At 36.7% G+C, this 20,648-nt stretch overlaps 1 long non-coding RNA gene across 3 annotated transcripts in view; it reads right to left on the reverse strand.

Moving 5' to 3' along the window:
* Nucleotides 1–658: 658 nt before the first annotated feature.
* The window catches only part of LOC149560978 (uncharacterized), a 62,877-nt gene continuing 42,887 nt past the window's right edge, over nt 659–20,648 (reverse strand). For 2 of the 3 annotated variants that reach the window (XR_016363742.1, XR_016363743.1), the window contains exon 3: nt 659–1,007. This is a non-coding gene — a long non-coding RNA (uncharacterized LOC149560978). Of the gene's footprint in view, nt 1,008–17,496; nt 18,080–20,648 lie in introns of those variants that run through there. The other variant, XR_016363741.1, reaches the window with a different exon arrangement.

Raw genomic sequence — 20,648 nt, forward strand, 5'->3', positions numbered from 1 at the left:
ATTAATTAAATTTAAATGTGACTCAATGTCTTGGGATCCTTAAGGAGTGTAACTTGTGATGTATGTTTGTTGATGATTACATGTTATTGCTTCCGCTACTATGTGTTTGATGTGTATGTTATACATTCTTACTTTTTTTTCTTTCTTTTTTTTAAATGTTTAGCAAACTTAGTGAAACTTTAGGTTAATTCTTTTGGATCCCTTGGCGGGGCGTTACAGAGTTGATATACATTATAACGCATAAATATTATAATCAATCCAAACTATGTTTGGTGGAGGGCAATTTTGAATGTGATATAATACGATCCAAATTATGTTTGGAGGACATTTGTAAGGATGTCATTTATGATCCAAGTGCACTTGGTGGTGAATGATCCAAGTATAACTTGGTGGAGGGCATTCATCGGGAATGTCATGGAATGATCCAAGCATAGCTTGGTGGAAAACATTCATTATGAATGTTAATCATTATGAATGTTAATTACTTTTGTTTAGACAATTTATTAAGAATATGAAATATTAGTTAGAATTATTATCAATTCTATGCAACTATTATGTGTCTCAAGCTAACCCTAATAGCGGTGACATTACAAAAGAAAACTGATATGCACAAACTTTATTAAAGTCAGTCACCAATATATGATAAAAGGAAGATGTATTTGTATGATAAACAGGCTCATAAGCCACTTGGTTTTATTGACATGAATGGTGGGAAATTGTTTTCACTGTATAAAACCAGACCCAAAATATTGATTGTCAGACATTTCCAAAAATGTAAACTTCTCTCTTGAATACGTCAGCTAAATAAATGTCTATTTCATTCATATATCCCTCAGTTTCCACTTAAGTGGGGAACTATGTGCACGAGGACCATTGCTGATCACTAATGACAAGCACATGCCACTAAACTGCATCCCAAAAGTCCATATAGAGAAATTTGTGATCTCAATAATCAGTTGTCTTTGCATACGATCTATATCAGGGATCATCCTCTCATGCCGAAGAATCTGTACATGCAACAAAAATATTTACCAGAATTATAAAACAATAAATACCAAGTTCAGTTAGATTTGTGAGTAGACCACACACAAACTCAGAATTCAACTAGTTTCTCTAATCTTATGTCCGTACAGGCCTATCTCATGGAGTTTTAATGTCCAGGCTACACCCAGGAAAAATATAGCCCGCAACAACCAGATCAATATTTGAAAACATTTAAAACTTTAGAATCGCATTGACTGCGGATAGTCTTGTAATCCATAATCACTGCACAAATTTGCTACAAGTATAGCAAGACAGTATCAAACATTAAACATATCCCTTTCACTTTATTAAATTTTAGTTAGCATATCCACAAGAATATTACAAAGTATGTTGGCAAAATCATAATTGACCTACATCATCAAACTGAAAATGTATTATAGGCAAATACAATTACAAGCCAATAAACCAACATAAGAACTCAAAACAGCATGAGAAGATAGAGCCTCGTCAGCAGTTTGTGATATTCTTCCCAATTAATAATCCTACTATGGATATACAATTGATTATCCATAAATAATTACATATACAAGAACTTGAAATAGAAGACATGGAGTCCACCTGTATCCTAAATTACAGCCAACTGAGTTTAAACTGACACGTTAACCAATCAACCAATGAGCCAGAAAGGACCAAATTCCAATTGCAAGGGTTCCAAAATTAATCATCATACTTAAATGCATCTAAGGCAAATATAATTGCAAGCTCATTAGCCAACATAAAAACTCAGCCAGTATGATATGATAGAGCACAACATTTTGTGATATGCTTCCCATTCGAAACATTTAGCGATGGAAATATACAAAATTATAAAATTAATAATTACAAAAAAAATAAGCAAATAGAAAACACGGTAATTTTGAGTCTACCTGCATCAAAATTTAAAATTACAACAAAGTGAATTGAGTGACACATCAACCAATGGACCATAAAGGACCAAACTCCAATCACAAGTGTCTCATGACAAATGTTTGGGTCTTCCTAAAACTATTTCATGTTCATTCTCAAAAAGAATATAGTAAAAGTGATGGTAACTCCAGCACAGAAAATTATTTAACATAGAACTTGACATGGAGCATACAACTCTGAAGCTATGTATAAGGATGATTTTACACAAGCAGTCTGGAGAAAAACATGGCCATCTTAGAACTTCCAAAAAAGCAAGACTCCTATAATAAGGACCACTTACATCCAGTGTAACTCAACCCACAAGGAATCACCTGCCACTCAATCCCTATCGCAAAGCCATGGAAACATATTTCTACTTAATTCCTTTGAGCCCTCTTACACTAGTTATTGGGTACTTATTACTCATTGATACATTATGAAAGTTATCGGTTATTAAAACATGATCATTGATTTCACTAATCGATAATTATCGCGCATCATATGAATAAGGATTTAAACAAATTATTAAATTAATAATCAGCAATGTTACTTTTGATTTATAATTATTCGATATCTACAGGCTACAGCAATATAAGTACCAGCAACCAAAATGAGGTGCAATGGTAAGCCGATAGTAAAATATACATATTAAATATTATGTCTGGAACAATTAGAGACAAATCAGATCAATTAGAAACAAAAATCTAATTCTAATTGTATTTTAACTCTCATATAATCCACTTTGACTTTAATTGTACTATTAACCCTAACACTAATTATAATTTAATGTTAATACTAACTCTATCTTTAGTTTTAATCTGAGGAACACAACTCCAATCTTATTCTTTCTCTCTCTTCTCCTTCTTCTCCTCTTCCTGGTTTTTGTTCTTTTTTTTTCATAATAAAACATAATTTTAGTATTCTTAATGTGATAAATATAATTCAATGAATCCAATACATATATAGATATATAATGAAATTAAACTCATAAGTATATAGATAATTAAGTAAAAGAAAAACTCATGAAGTCGTACCATTGATAGTTGCTTTTTTCTATACATCGAAGAGAGTTTTGTCCTGGAGTAAACATTGTAAATATCCCTGTGAACCCTCAGGTTCCCTCGATGGGAAGGAAAAGATCTGTTATAATATGAAGATATCAGCCAGATTGGATGATCGACAAAACAATATGATAGCCTTACCAAAATGCGAAGTCTTGTGGATGGGCAAAAAGTGTTGCAATCGGGCGACATGCCATCACAGAGAGATCGAAAATTCTCCCCAAACTTCCACGTCTTCCCAATCAGAAGTGATGAAGCTCTAAATTCTATGTAATAGGGTATGCAGAATGTATATGAATGGGACAGAGGTGTGTAAATCTTTTGACAGTTTCCCAAAGAGTTTCCATTAAAGGATTTGATAAAATGCAAATATCTGTGGATCTTGAAAAGATTCAAAAAAACTTTTCAAATGAATATAAGTGGAAAACATAAAGCCAGATTTCATAGCCTTTGCAAAGAGTCCTCTCAGTCAATACAAAAGGGAAACTTTGACACAAGGCATTGATATCCATGGGAGTGTATGTGAATTGTGGCATAAAGGGTGGCATGGAAAATGTGTGGTGAATATGTTGGTAAGCATGCATTCAAAATTTGAAAGCATAACAAACACACATGGATGATGTGATCACTGCTGTTCTTCCCCAAAGCTAGCTCTCCAAGAGTGAAGGGGATTCGACTCTTGGTTTGGGACCAGCTAAATCCAGCAATGGAGGGCATCTGTGAACAAAGCTCTGCACAATAAACTGGAAATCCAGAAAATGGAGAATTGAACCTCTGCATCTCAATGCCTGTCTAAAACCTCTGCACAAACTGGCCATGGAAATTTCCCAATTTTCACAGAAAACAATCCTCTCGATTTTGTGTGGGCAACAGAAATAGTTTTTAACTTTTTATATCAAATCCCATAGAAAACTGTATACTTTTTTTATTCTGAGCAGACAAAACTGACAGTTTTCAAATCAGTTGAGATTGAATCTCGGAAAAATTGACTGTCCAGCTAGGAGATCATTTAGTTGTTTCATCACATACAATAATAGTTATATATTTAGATATTTATCAATTAACAATTCTGGCTCGGTGTGAATCAGATGGCTCATGGCATAGATGGAGATGTTGGCAAAATCCGTGGCAGTTTGAGGAGGGTACATCTTGTTGCGCACTCTTTTCACCATATAGTATAAACAAAACTTATGTATGTGCCTGCAATTTGACTTCGCTCATGCATCCCAGCAACGGCTAGACCACCTTTTCCAGGCTAGGCAAGCTAGCGTATTGCTGTGCTTGCATAAAGCGTACAGAGTTCCATAAATAAAATATTAAAGTAGATTTGACAACTTTTCCAGTACCTTATTTAATTTTCTAACAACTTTTCTGGCACCTTTTTAATTTACCAAGTGAGACATTACACAATCCGGTTGAAGTCTGCAGTGTACTAGCCTATCGGATATATATATATAGTCAAAGGTAATGTTAACATATGATGATTTCCTCATATGCTGATAAAACAATTTGTTTCTTGATCAAATCAATCTGACTGAAGCTACAAAATTAACTGTAACACATACGAGTGTAATCCTTGAGTCTTTAAAGTATACAAAGCAATAATGATGAAAAAACCATATCAAATTCTCATTAACAGAGTCAACAGTAAATGTTTGTTAAATACATGCCAGGCCAATAGGTCATGAATTGTGAGGCTTTTTCTACAGGCATTATCTGTCCATGGAAGACAAGGTATTACAGCAACAGCTAAAAACTAAATATCATATGACTATCAGAAGCCATCAATCCTTCCTATGATATGTATTATATTATCATGATTCATACCAACATCATCACCCCTCCCCTATGTGCAACCCTTGAAGGCCAGCCTGGACTTAGGTATCTTACAGCTTAAGCTGATGCAAGAATTGAAAATAAGAATCAAACCAGCCGTAGAAAATGCAAAAATCAAGCTTGGCTTGTCTATTTTGATTTTGAGCTGGTGATGCTTGACACTCGAACAACTCCATTCATTTATGATTCTTGGAAGAGATACAGAATTGCCAAAATTGTTTTTATGTACAAGGGAAAACTCTTTGTCCATGCAAGCAAGCGATGTAACAATCTCAACCTTGAAGAGAAAGTTGCTTCAAATCGCCAAAAGTGTAAGTTGAAGCAAAAAAATCTGATCCAAAGTGTCCGGTACAAAACATATGACATATTTTTTAATTTTTATGAAATATCCCAACTGGCAGCTCTTATGAGAAATAAAAATATTTTTGAAGATTTATCACAATAATCACACAAGTTATAGGAAACTTGAACCTTATGCAAATATTATGGAAATTTCCTTTATTTGCAACCCACTTACATTAAAAAACTTGAATTGTCCACTAGAATTAACCATCTACTACCAATCTCAGCAATAGGAATTTTTACAAAGAATATAAACAAAAAGCTCTTACATACCAGATTGCACCACCATTAAAATGAATCCCATTGTTTCTTTATCAATCATTTCGCAATGATAAACTAGCTGCATTCATTGGGGAACATTTTCTGATAGACTGTTAATAGAAAACTATAATTTTAATACAAGTTGTGATTTACCCTCACAAATTGTTGGCTAAATGATACGTTAATATTTTGAAGCTGAACATTCTGAATTTTTATCAAGATTGAATTACAATCTTCACAAACACTGCAGCGGCCTACTCTATAACCTGTGCACTTACTAAAATCTTGTGGTTGCATCCGATCATAGAATCTCCAGGATTTGCATCCTGGGAAGGTTTCTTGGGAAAGAAACTTGCAGAGATAAAATAAAAATCAAACATAATACCATAATGAATAAGCCTCGGACCTCCTTTGATCCTTTCATAAATCTTCTCCAACTAAAATGCATTTGAGCTCCTCCCTATTTTCCACCTTTGAACTTAGGCATTTAATTTACAATGTTTGTCACTCGTATACTTAAAAAGTTCACCATATGGAAAACACCTAGGAATACTTCAGTAATAACTTTAGTTGGCCCCTTATATTGTTGACAAAATGGTCAGCACTTCCCTTGGGATTTGTGACATGGTTTAACCTCCTCTTGTGGATTCTATAAGTCTAGGAGTTGTATCGGACATTAACAAATCAATCTTCTGGTGCAGTGGCAACCATACTTGTAAGAAGTGGTATCAAAGTTGGTCGCAGGTTTGAAACCCTTAAGAACGCTCAGCGGAAGACTGTTGGCAAAAAGGTCATGTGGGTATCCAACATGGTTTAACCGCCTTCTATGGATTCTATAAGTCTGGTGGTTGTATCAGGCATTATCATATCGATGTTTTGGTGCAAAGGCAACCACACTAGTAACATTTGAGACTTGAAGTTTATAATTAAGAGCTAAAAATTAACTTAAGCTTTTTGCTCCTTTATTTAATTGTTCACGCCATTCTTTGATTAACTTAACGTTTCAGCCTTTGGGGAGAACAAAAAATAGGCTAGCATTGTTATTTATTTACATGCTAGGCAAGAAGGAGACATTACAATCCTCCCTTCCCAGAGATTGCTTACCCTCAAGCAATCCATGCCTGAATGATGAAACCAATTGTTTGGGTCCTATATCAACCTCAAGAACACTACTCCACCAGTTTGCTACACTGCTTTAATGATAGCAAAATTATACTCAAAGTGGTGAAGCAACTCATCACACATGTTTTGAATCTTCTTTACATTTTCTATGCGATGAAGCAGAGTGTATGCCCTCTTACTAGTTGCACCATCAAGCCATGTCCCATGACTATTTGCCAAAACTTGAATGCCAAAATTAGGTGACATCGTAACATTATCTTCTCTACAACTATGGGCTGCATGATCTTGAGGATGAAGAAGTTTGACATTATTGTTATAACAATCAGCACTCATGTCCTCAGCTTTTACAAGCACTTATTCATTGAAAACTACATACTCAACACTTGTAGACCCCTCTGCATTAGTTACTTGAGAAGGGGCTGCAAACGCATGAGAAAAAGTAAACAATTGTAGTCCTAAACCAGAGTTTTGACCTCCTCTTTGCTTTCTTTGGAATCATCTAACGGTGCCAAATTTTTACCTGACTCATTTTCTCCCCAAGTGATTAAAGGTGGTAGTGTCTCAAATAAATCATCTCCAAATGGTGTCTCAAGGTTGCAAAGTATTTCTTTGTGATGTTCTTCAATTATTTCAACAACTTGTTCCACTTTTATACCTCTAAACATTATCACTTTTGCATCATAGAAGTGGCCGCTATAGACAATTGAAATTATTTTTGTCTTTCCTCTTTTAAACTGTCCAAAAGAGGTCTTCTGGGTGCTTATGAGTCATATCCATCATCATACATGAGTTATTTATCTTCCGCTACCACCAAATGGTCATGCAAATCTTCCCATGTCCTATTTTTTTCTTCATGTGTACAAATTGTGTCATTATTGACGTCAACTGTCACACTAGAAGATGCATTGTAATCACCAAAAGAAACCATACCATCATTATCCATATCAATGTCATGGTTAACATCAAGGCAAGTCATGCTTATCTCTCTTATATAATTCTCTTGTAAATCTTCTTGAAAAGATGATGGAGCCTTATGTGAGTCACTACCTGTTGGGACGAAAAATTGCATGCTTCATATTTAGTCCCATTTTGAAATTTTGAGAAATGAATGCCCATAATTGCATATGTACCCGGCTGTACCTTTGAGGCCTAAGAGGTTTTTAATGCTTCTAGTACCCTCCACTCATTGCGTCTATGTGTTCCATGATGATAAACTGACGTTTCGAACCATTCTGTGAAGTCCCCTTTCGAGCAAATTTCAAATCTGCATTTTCACCTTAGTGTCAAACAGCGATAGGAGGCCTTGTTTGCGATTGAATATCTCACACCCAGAAATGTTTTGTGATTCACCACTTTGAGATTGTCTAGTGTCCATACCTAAGAACCTATGTTTAAGATTTCAAGTCGTTTCGAGTTCGTTTGATTAGGTTTTGAATCCCTCAAAGTTGGTCATTTAATGTTTTCATGCTGATGCACATTGCATACATTTCTGGGAAGCCCTGTTTGACGAGTTATAACTTTTGACCAGTTGATCCAATTGTTGAAATTCCTTTTGTGTTGCATTTTAGAGGTCAGAGACATGCTATGTTTTAAGTTTGAGCTTATGACGAATCCTTTTGATCAGTTTTCAAACGCGATCCCAAATGGAATTTCTATCTTTTTACTGGTGTCAGCATTTACAGATTGATTGGAACCCCTGTTCGAGATGTCATATCTTTGTATCTGTGATTAGTAGGACTAAATGGTTTGTTACCCTATATTGTCCACTAAAAATACTACAAGTGTGCCAGTTTTTAGAACTTGACGAATCCGTCCTCACACTTTACCAGAGTCATTCCATTCACAAAAAATGATATTTTACTGATGTAATCTGTCCTGCAAATACAAGTAGCCAGCTTCAAACGCTTGCCAAATTCCTCCCATGATTCGTCATGAGCCCAATTCATAGAATCATATTCTTCTCATGATAAAGAACCAGTACCCCAGTTTTCAGAACCTCATGTGACCATTTGCCCAATTTTCCAGCCTTTTGACATGTTTAATTGCAAGTAATTTCAAGTGAGCAACTTCAAAGGTCGATATTTTTGACCCTGATGTCGTCATGTGACGAGATCAGGCAGACCTGTTGAATGTGTCAGAGAGATGATATATCCTGAGTTTCAGAGTTCTGTCAAATGTTTGAATTAGTTTTCAAGACCGGGTAACAAGCTTCATGACACAGATTTCACAGTGGTGCAAAAATGATAAAATGAGTTTTTAACGATCAAATCTGTGATCAAAACTGATTCAAATCAGTCTGAGAAGGTCAGTGGATCAATTTGAGGATTCAGTTGTCCGGAAACAAAAATTCTTTTTAGCCGGACTCACTTTGGGGCCCGACTGATTCCATAAGATGATTTTAATGCCATAGATATCAGAGTTCTTTGTTTGCCAATTAGCAAATCATCTGTTGAGGATCTCCTCATAAAAGTGAAAAAGAAGAAGCATTTGCAGCTATTAATGTGGGTGTAAAGAATAAGAAGAATTTGCTGGAGTCGCTTGAATCATTTGACTAGGGTGATTTAGTAGGGGATGAGGATGCATACCTCTGTGAGAAATGGAATAAGAAGTTTAATGCATTAAGAAAATGCAAGCGCAAAAGACACAAGACTTCTCTGGAGGCTAGCGGTACGTGCATTGTTCATGAATCCTACTTTTTTGTTACTGGATGAGCCTACAAACCATTTAGATCTTGAAGCTTGTGTCTAGCTCGAGGAAACTCTGAAGAAACTTGATCATATTTTGGTTGTAGTGTCACACTCCCAAGACTTTTTCAATGGAGTTTGTACAAACATTTTCATATGCAAAACAAGAAGTTGAAATTGTATACAGGAAACTCTGATCAGTACATCTAAACAGGGCAAGATCCACGCAAAAGAGCCCATGCATTGGTGAAGAGCCCACGTGGGCTAGGGAAGCACAATACAGTCAAAGCCATTCACAGGCACAGGGGACGTCCACAAAAAGAACACATATGCAAAAAATTAAAAAAATGCCATTCATGCTGTAGCGAGGAACCAAATGCCAGGGGATGCACACTTGGAAGTGGCTGGAAGAAAAGTGATGGGGGTTGCAAATGGAGACCTCTCTGCAACAATGAAGGTATCTAATTCAATCAAGAAAGAACGATTGGCAACATCAACTATGTCTCAACCGGAGGCATCATTAGCCAATCTTCTCAAAAAGAGAGATTAGCATCTTCAAGTACATCACGGGTAGAAGTATCGCTTAGGGAGTTTTCTAGAAAGGAAGTGGTTTAAGAAAACTAGAGCTAGGGCTGTGCCAATGACCGATTCTCTGGAAGAACCTGAATTAAGAAAAGACGCAGAGGATGTTCCCACTAATCAAAGGACGAGTTTGCCAAGATCTCACCCACGCAAGCAAAGAAGTTTAAGGCCACCAGTTAAATGTGGAAACGTCACTACAGGGGACGTTTGAATCTGGCCCTTGAAGACAAAAGATGAAACCCGCCTGCACAAGAAGCAAAGGATGTCGTAATGAGGAGCTTTGCCTACGTCTAAGAGATGAAGGGATCTCAAGCTGAAAAGAGACAGTCAATCACGCAGTAAAAAATGCAAAGAAATTCCCCACACAAATGAAGCAGCCGGGAACTCACATTGTAGAAAAGAAGCCGCATGTGTATAGAGGCACTTCACACCATGAAAGAGCCGCCAGGTTTACAAGGAGAGCCCGTAGTTCAGAGGAAAGAGTCCACATGAGGACAAAATAAAACCAAGCTGCAAGAACAAAGAGAAGCCGCTGGGAACCCGCTTTATCCCACATCTACTAGGTAGCTTTAGTTTTAAATCTTTAAATATACTTCCACACAATGCAAATTGCCTTAAAGGCACGCCAGTTTTTGAAGCTTGGAGTAGTTGCCCGCATGGTGAGCCTGATCCAGATGTCGTGCTAAAAAGGAGTGGACGCCAACTGGAGTAGTCAAAGACAAGATTTTGAACAAACTCACATTCAAAAAGCCGATGACATCAGCATGGAACCAGGTCGTTGGGAAGTTAAAAATTCCGGCAAGGCGCTATGTTGCCAACGGAAAATGGCAAGGTTTTCCGATAGCGACATAGCGCCCTGCTGGAAAACCTTGAAAACCGGCAGAGTGGGTCCCGAGGGTGAAGTGACGGCATCAGCGAATGAAAATAGGACAAGTGGCAGTCAAGTAGTGACAAGGCAATGATGTGGCAATCAGATGAGGTGAACGAGTCCGACAGTGACACGTGGCAAAGGTTGACACGTGTCATTCTGTCGCTATGTCGCTAATGACGTGGCGATTGCTAACTCCCATAGCGACATAGCGCCCAGGCTGACATGGCGATGAGCGGGTGTACACGTGACGGCGCGCGCCCGGGTGTAGTGATAAGGTAGTAACTGTACCAGCCTAAGCCAATCAATGAGCGACATGTGTCCCTTGGTCAACGGAGGGTTGACCTGAATGGAGGCATAAGGGAAAAATGTAAAATGGTCTTAAAGTGATTTTTAAAGTATTTTCTCAATGGGTGTGCACATCACAAGGTTTAAATTCAAAGAGGGTTTTAATAGGAAGTCCAAACTTTAGATTCATTTAAATTTTTGACAATTTTAAAACTTAAAGATGTGCAGACATGATTTTTATATCAGAGGGAGCATTTTCCAAATTAAGATTCTGGGGGTTTTCGATATCGAAAATGGGCACTTCAATATACCACCGGAATCGGCAAAATCTGAATTTTTTGATTCTGCAGTCAATTTTTGCACAGGAATCCGTCTGTTCGAGCAATATGAGGTTTTCTATCAGGTTCCTTTTCTGCGACTGTATTTAGGTATGGAAGTTCAAAATTGATTCCTAGCATAATGATGACATGGGTATGGTTAAAAGACTGTAAAAATGCAGTTGGGGTCGAATTGAATTAATTTCAAATCAGTTAAAGTTTGATTCCTTCAACATTTCATGAAGATTTCAGATATTTTGGCAAGTAAAGGGATTTCATCATTAGGCAAGGATATTTTGTAAGTTTGTTACAGAAAATGATAAAACAAGATCAGATCAAAATGGGAAGAAAGAAGAGAGATGTTTTTCAGTTGAGAGAGATTGAATTCCCAGTGGACAGATGTCAGTTGCATAATGAATCCGGGAATTTCTTCCTCTCTATTTATGCTTTCTTCTTCTCTTTTGTAAGGGTTGGAATTTTGGAAAGTTTCTCTGAATGGAAACACTTAGCAGAATTGGCCCTGGAATTGATGAATTCTGGATGGAAGACCTGGGATGTGCTGGTTCTAGACCATGAGCCTTGCTTTGGCTGTGATACCCCCTTCCCATCCCATCAATTTCTCATTCCCGCCATTTTCTCTCTTGTATGACAGCATATGTTATTGTACAGTCTGGTTTATTAGGTGATTTGTGAGTTAATTTCATGCATTTTCATGTATTATTTCAAGGAAATAAATACAAAGAACAGCAAGGGTTTAGTTTCAATTTAAATCTTGTCTCCATTCTCAGGTGATCTGTAATGTTTTATGATCTTTGAACAAAGAGCTTAGGTCATTTTTGCAGTCCCTTAAGGCTGTATGTTGTTTCATTGTTGCTGATGATTCAAGGAATTGTGTAAATGCTTAAGAGATTCAACAGGGTTGCAGGTTTATTGAGAAGGATATCAAGTAAGAATGAGATTTGAAATGAACATTGATGTCTATTTGCAAGGTTAATGGATAGATCATATATCTGAATATAGGAATAAGTATCAGATATCTAAAATGCATGAGGGAGATTCATAAGTTTGCCCAATGGATCAGGCACTGATCAGATACAGGGTCATTAAGTTGTTCTTCATACTTGGTTTTCATCCACTTTCCCCCACCCACATAAAATCAAATCAAAATCATCTTTACGTTGTATGTTGAAGGACCTAAATGTTTAACCCTTACTCAACTCCTGAGATTCATTGATTTGCATTTAGCTACTGTAGATTGATGTTATTTCATGAGTTACTAGGAGAAATAAGGGCTTGTATCTACTTAATAGATTCAAGGATATGTTTTTGCACTGGTACGGTATCAATTGAATCTGAGGTTCACCCGCCTAGGTCTTGCAGAGCCTGATGTAGAAGAAGAGTCTAGCCTTATAGTTGGCCCTGTGTCTGAAATGATATGTTGATAATGAGAGTTAGCTGCCCCTAGATGTGTCATATTCTCATGGGGATAATTGAAAACCCTCCAGCGTTTTCAAACACCAACACTACCCAATGCTTTCCTTTTGTCCTCATGAACCAAATTTGCATGTTTATCAAATTCTTCACGTAGATTTTTGCATACTTCCTTTGAGCTTGTGGATGATTGTTCTTCTCATTTTGGTATAAAAGTAGGTCGAAATGGTCTATATGAAACTATTGCAATGGCTCTATGGTTTCACTATGTCATCTACTATTAAAATAATCTTTATGTTTCTTTTTAATGCTTATTATTGTATCTTATTATATCTCTGTAAATATTAGAATATTTCTAATATTTAGGTGTAGTCTAGAATAGAATGTTTCTATTCTATTCGACTCTCCTCTTTGTATATATAGATCATTTTGATCTCTGATTAATAAAAAAGTATTTTGCCATTTACGTTTGTAACATGGTATCAAAGCTAATTTTTCAAAACAAAATTCAAAAATTTATAATTTCTATTGAAATTATTTGTTACGATTTTTTGAAATTATTTCTGAGATTTCACCAAGAATTCGGCTAGGGTTTCTACAAATTGTGGTCAAATCTGAAAATAGCGTTTTCTTTTGGCATCTGATTTTGGAAAATGCAGGTTTTGTTTGAAAAATCGCAGCATCAAATCGCCATTTTTTCTAAACAAGGGTTTTACCAAATCGTCTCTGCACAACTCGCATTCGTTTTTGGTTGTTTCTTGTCTACAAACCAGGATTTCTCTCTTCCGTAAATGTTTGGACTTGGCAACGTCTGTAATTGATGACCTTTTCCAACAAAATCGCGACTTAAAACTCATGTTTTTCTTGTGCATAACTCGCATTTTTTTTGGACGACTCTACCCTTTTTTAAACACTCGTGACTGCACATTCCGTTGTTTTTTGGAGTCAACACAAGAATCTTCCATGCCACATCAGCCTGTAGCCGCAATTTGTGACAAAAATCGGCATTTTTTCCCAAGAAATCGCCATTTTTTTTCAATTTTCTTCTTCCATTGCTGCCGACTAGGGTTTTCTTCAAAACCCTAGTTTTTGACATTGGAAATTTTTTTTGTTTTCAAATGTCTGGTGGGTTTTTCAAGATCTCAAATGGGTCTTCATCAGATTTTTGTGGGTGCCTTGATTTTCGAGCCAATGGATCCAGATTCTGACACCGCATTATTTCTGGGGTTTTCGAGCTCTCATCTTTGTACTCCGATTTTCATTTTCTCACCTCGAAGTTTGTGTGATTTGAGATATTCACATATTATGAGCATTTGTATCAGTAACATCAAAAGTTAGAGTCAATTAAAAGGCAAGCCAATGCTGCCCAACATTCAAAGCAGAAAGAATCTATCTACCATGCCTTTATGGCCAGCATACTTGCAAATCATGTGAAATCTTCTACTTTATACATAGATTTCGGTGCCTCCCGACATTTCACTCACAGGCGTGATTGGTTTGTTGAATTCAGCCCCTATTCTGACTTAGTAATCTTTGGAGGCGGCGAAGAATACAATATTATCGACAAGGGCAATGTTCAGATTCAGTCCAGAGGAAAAAGACTCATGTTCCTCAATGTATGTTATGTTCCTGGCATGAAACATAATCTTCTGTCTATTAGTCAAATTATAAAGCACTCCCCTCAATTGGATGTCGTTTTCAATGGAAATAAGTGTTCGATTATTGGTCGTGCTTCTCGCACTACACTTGATGTCGGTCTTGAGGAACATGGTATTTATAGGCTTGTAGATTTAGGCAATTCCCTTGAGCGTGCCTTCATCACCAAATCATCCGCTCTCAACAGCCTTTGGCATCGGCGATACGATCACTTGAACATTCAATATCTAGCACAACTTGCTCGGGATAATTTAGTCCATGGCCTACCTGAGATCTAGACCCAAAACCATTGTGTTTGCGGAGCTTGCCAAGCAGGAAAGCAACATAGGACGCCATTTAAGGATGGTGAATTATGGCGGGCATCTAAAGTACTCCAGCAGGTCCACGCCGATGTATGTGGTCCTATGAATACTCCTTTTGTTACTGGGAATAGGTACTCCTTACTCTTTGTGGATGATTTCAGTCACAAAACATGGGTATATTTTCTTAAGCAAAAATCAAATGCCTTTCCTGTATTTCAGCAATTTACAGCTCTAGTAGAAAAAGAGTCTGGTTCCTCCATCCGTACTCTTAGGACCGATAATGGGGGGGAATTTTGTTCTTCTGCTTTATGTACTACTCATGGCAGTAGATGTCAATTCACCACACCTCACACCCCTCAGCAAAACGGTGTTGTAGAGCATCGAAACTGTACCATCACAAAAATGGCTAGGGCTATGCTAGAACATAGAAATGTTCCCATAAAATATTGGGCAAAAGCAGTATCCACGGTTGTCTACCTTCTTAACCAATCACCCACCCTTGTAGTTAATCGTAAGACTCCTGAGGAAGCCTGGTCTAGTCGCAAACCTAGGATCAACCATTTGAAAGTTTTTGGCTCTCTAGCATATGTATGGATTCCTGATGCCAAACACACTAAGTTGGATTCCAAAAGCCAAAAACTCATGTTTACAGGATACAGTCACACACATAAGGCCTACAGATTAATTGATGTAAATGTTGATCGTTTAATCTTCAGTCGTGATGTTGTGTTTGATGAGGAACTCGGACCATTTCCGCTCTCTGCCTCCCCGCCGCATCTCGAGATTCTGTCTTCAGCAATCTCTGACTTGGGTTCTATTTTATATGAGTCATCTGATGCTACTGATACACCACCTTAGCCACTTCCAAATAATACAGCTCCTGCCCCTGCTCCTCATCCAGCTATTCCAACAGCATCTGATATTGGCTCCTCGACTCTTCGGCCAAAATGGTGGGCTCAAACGATTAGTGATCTTCGTCCTGATGAACTCATTGAGGGTAGAACCTCCAAAAATAAGAGCATTCAGCACAACACAGTTAATATAGCTCTTATGGCCAACATCCACAGTATCCTTGAGCCCCAGACATATGCAGAGGCCAAAGGAATTCCAGAATGAGAACAGGCAATGGATGTTGAGCTTTAGAGTCTTCAAAAGAACCACACCTGGGTTCTTTCAGATCTCCCTCCTGGGAAGAAACCCATTAGCTGTAAATGGGTCTATAAGGTCAAGTACCATGCATATGGTACCTTGCACAAATACAAAGCCAAACTTGTTGCTCGAGGATTCACCCAGCGCGAAGGCAATGACTATGAGGAGACCTTTGCTCTGACAGCCAAGATGAGCACTATTCGCGTTCTTCTTGCCATTGCAGCTCAATATGTTTGGAAAGTTCCTCAGATGGATGTGAAGAGTGTTTTTCTCAATGGTGAATTACAGGAAGAAGTCTACATGACGCAGCCCCCAAGTTTCAAGGTTGTCGGTTCAGAACCAAAAGTATGTAGATTCCAGAAGGCCCTCCATGGTCTTAAACAGGCCCCTAGGGCTTGGTACATAAAGATTGATCAGCACTTGGTTGCTCAAGGATTTCAGCATAGCCCGTCAAACAGTAATCTGTATATTAAACACTCTGGTAATGATATTTTTTTTCTTGTTGTCTATGTGGATGATTTGATTATTACTAGGAGTTCAGAACATTTGATTTCAGAAATCAAACAGGATCTATGCAGAACTTTTGATATGACAGATCTCGGATTGCTTCATTATTGTTTAGGTATTGAGGTTTGGAAGACTGACAACAGCATTTTTTTGTCTTAGTCCAAGTATGCCAGAAATTTGCTTGACAAGTTTCGAATGCAGGATTGCAAACCTGCCTCCACTCCTATGGAGACTTGTCTGAAATTGTCCGCACAATCTGTTTCTCCTCCTGTAGATGAAACACTCTTCAGGCAGCTAGTAGGTAGTCTCATCTACCTTACTACTACTAGACCTGATCTCAGTTTTGCAGTCAGCTACATCTCACGGTTCATGACAAACCCCAAGACTGATCATTGGATTGCAGCGAAATGTGACATTTGTAACATCTACTACTCTAACTTCTTGACTTTCTTTATGGGGAATAGTCCAATCTTATCTGACCCATAGCTGTAATTATGCTGTCCTTTAAGCATTGTAACATTTGCTACTGCCGTTGGGCAAAGGTGTTCAAGAAATCACTTAACTGATTATGTAAATCTCTTAGCAGGCTTTCACCTCTTCTCTCACTTGTCTCTTCAACAAATGTGTCATCCTCAGCTTCTTTCACTTCTTGTCTTGACTTGCTTCTGGTATTATATTTGTGTTGTCCTACCACTCTAGGGTGCATAGAATCCATTCAAACATACAATAATCCACTTTCACAAACTGATCGAAAGTCCCTTGAGGTCTCTACCAAACTGAGACGCAACACAAATCCACTCACTGGGATTGCTCAAAATTAACATGCAATGATAACCCTCTTCATAAAGCACATCTAAACTGACGTGCACGAGCAGCTAAGTCGCATGTAATCATTTAACTTGACATGTAATTGATAATCTTTGACATGCTAGTTTGCCACTGAAAATTTTGACATGCAACTGAAAAACTCAAAGGCTGGTTATAGGAAACTCGAACCTTATGCAAATATTATGGAATTTTCCTTCATTTGCATGGAACCCACACTTACATTAAACAGCTTGAAATGTCTACTAGAATTCACCATCTATAACTAATCACAGCAATCGGAATTTTTACAAAGAATATAAACAAAAAGCTCTAATATACCAGATCGCACCACCATTAAAATGAATTCCATTGTTCCTTTATCAATCATTTAGCAATGATAAACTGAGTGCATACATTGTGGTACCTTTGATGACAAACTATTAACAGCACAGTGTGATTTCAATACCAGTTGTGATTCACCCCCACAATTTGATGGCTAAATGATACCTTAATATTCTAAAGCTGAACGTTCGATTATGGCTCAAGATGAATTACATGTCACAAACACTGTTACAGCCTCCTCTATAACCTGTGATTAAATGAAAAGACACTTGTTGAAGCTTGGGGTTGCGTCCAAGCATAGAATCTCCAGGGTTTGCGTCCTAAGAAGGTTTCTTGGTAAAAATCAAACATAATAGCATTTTAAATACAAGCTATGAGTCACCCCCACAATATGATGGATAAATGATACCTTAATATTCTGAAGCTGAACATTTTAATTATGGCTCAAGATAGAATTACAATCTGTCACAAACACTACTGCAGCCTCCTCTACAATCTGTGACAAAATGAAAAAGCACTTGCTAAAGCTTGGGGTTGCTTCCAAGCATGGAATCTCTAGGGCTTGCATCTTGAGAAGGTTTCTTGGGGAAGAAGCCTGCAGAGATAAAAGAAACATCAAATATAATAGCACAATCAATGAGCCTCAGACCCCAGGTGATTCTTTTATAAAAATTCTCCAACTAAAAAGCTTTTGATCCCCTCCCTGTTTTCTGTCTTTGAACTTAGGCATTTTGTCATGCCCAAACTACGAGGGCAAAAACACACAAAAAAAAGAAAAATTTAAATATAATTATAATGCTCAAGTTTGATAAGTTTGCGATCACAGTTTAAGTATAGGTTCTCTACGTTAAGTCTTAAATTTAAAACTCTAGAGGATGAATACATTGTTAAGATTTTGAAAATTTCGTTATTAGATTTATATCGATAAAGTTATGATCTTACATTTCTTATACAACACTATAGTACAATTTATTTAAATAATAATGTAGATGACTTCAAATTAGCTTAATTTAAAAAAATCTAAGCAATTAACATCTACATTTAAACTTATTTTAAATAGACAATAACCTTAAATTTTAAACCAATTAATACTCAAAAATTTTAACTAACTTCAACACTAAAACTAAATATATTTAAAAATTTAATTAAAAGAAATCAATCTAAATGAACGATTACATCCATAATATCTAAAATTGAATGAGTCGAAATCAAACTATCTTTAATTATTTAAACTTTACTTACCTAAACTAAATCTACTAATTACATTTCAAGATTGGAAGCCTTCCAAAAACAAATATCAATTTAACTAGCATTGCTCCTGAAATTACATACTATCAACAATTTTAGAAATACTAACTTACATCTATACTTTTAAATTAGGACTAATTGGATTCTTATTACATTTAATTTACAATATTTACCACTTAAATATTTTAAAAGTTCACCGTGTGGAAACACCTAGGAACATTTAAGTCATAACTTACGTTGGCCCATTTTACGACTTAAAGTGAAAAATTAGGAGCTAAGAATTTAACATAAGCTTTTTGCTCCTTTATTTAATTATTCACACCAATCTCTAATTAACTTAATGCTTTAGCCTATGGGGAAAATAAATAAAAGGCCAGCATTTATTGACATGCTAGGCAAAAAGGGGACATTACATTTTAAGCCTTCGACATTTATGCCAGTTTAGCTGGAAGTTGCACAAGTCGCAAACGAACATGTTCAATATCCTCCTTTTGCAGAATAATTTCTTAACATTTTTGGAGTGCTTGAATACTATGTTTAAATTTTAGTTTACCCTTTACTTGAAAAGCAATTTTATTTGCACCTGGATATGAAACTGTGTACAACTATACATTAATAGAGGTGAAAATAATAACATAATAGGATAATTATCATTTATGAAACACTAATTTGTACACAAGTAGCAAAAAGTAAGATTATGGTAATGCTTTATGATTAAGGCATAAAATTTGGATGCAAAATTAAAGAGTGACTATTCAATGTCCTGGGGAGAAAGACAGAAAGAAATCAATCCACCCAAAAAAACTCATTCTCTTGGATTCTACCCCACCACAAAGTTCCTGCTTAAAAAGATGGAAATAACATACATAGCTTGCTAAGGAATTCAGAGGACAGCACTTCAAGAATAGTTGCTAGATCTCCTGAGAACACATCCAGCACTATATTTATCCAAAGCTCTCCTCACTTAGAGATTATTAAGGCTCTGCAACCTTCGAAAAAGGGAAGCAACTTCTCGAATTGCTTTTATTTTATTTTAACAACAAAATGGAGGAAGAATCCAAGCTATTTGATAGAATTAGTATTTACATGTAAAAACAACAGTTTAGGAAGGTTGCAATTGATTTAGCAAATCTTAGTGATTGCTGAAGATAGAAGGGTGAGAAGTTACCATATAACTAGATTTAACAAACAGCAGTTACAAAATCAAATCCACTATTAGGCCAAGACGAGATAAAAATGTTAGGACCAATAACAAACCAAGGCAATCACATCAATACAAGTTAGGAAAAATCCCTTCACCTACTTCAAACCAAAACCATATGCTTCCATGTAATGCCCCCACCATGATTAGCATGAGAAAAACATCTTAATTTTAAGACTTAAAAATTTCTATAATATCAGACGATACAAGAAGCAGTTATTCCACCCCATCAGATTGATCAGTATATTCTCAACTAAGGAACAAATTCAATGAAACAAGAAATCAGCGAGTTACCGTTACAAGCAATCACCATATGCCAGCGATCTAATATGTTGACAACAGCATTACTCAAGCGTGAAAGAACTTCAGCAATCTAATGTAGCAGTAATTAGATTTAGTTAAGGGTAAAAGAATCTTGAAGAGAGGACGACCGCCACTAAGAGAAATGACGCTCCAAAAGATTTTAAGGGCTTTGCAGTAGCCTCAGCTAATGGGACTACTGCCCTGTGTACTAAAACAATGATACTGATGTACTCTTGGAGATGTCATGGTTGTGCTGATTAGGATGCTTCACCCTAGACTTCCCAAAATTGGGAATTTGTTTTGAACATAGTGGACAAGAAGTCCTCTACAAGGGCTATCCAATTGATCCCCAAGTTTTATCCATAGTTCAAAATCCCGTTCTCTACCACTTATCGACGAGGCAAAAAAAAAA

The sequence above is a fragment of the Cupressus sempervirens genome, chromosome 4 (assembly GCF_028749045.1).
Source record: "Cupressus sempervirens isolate cs-2001-9-10 chromosome 4, ASM2874904v1, whole genome shotgun sequence".
In the NCBI taxonomy this organism is placed as follows: domain Eukaryota; kingdom Viridiplantae; phylum Streptophyta; class Pinopsida; order Cupressales; family Cupressaceae; genus Cupressus; species Cupressus sempervirens.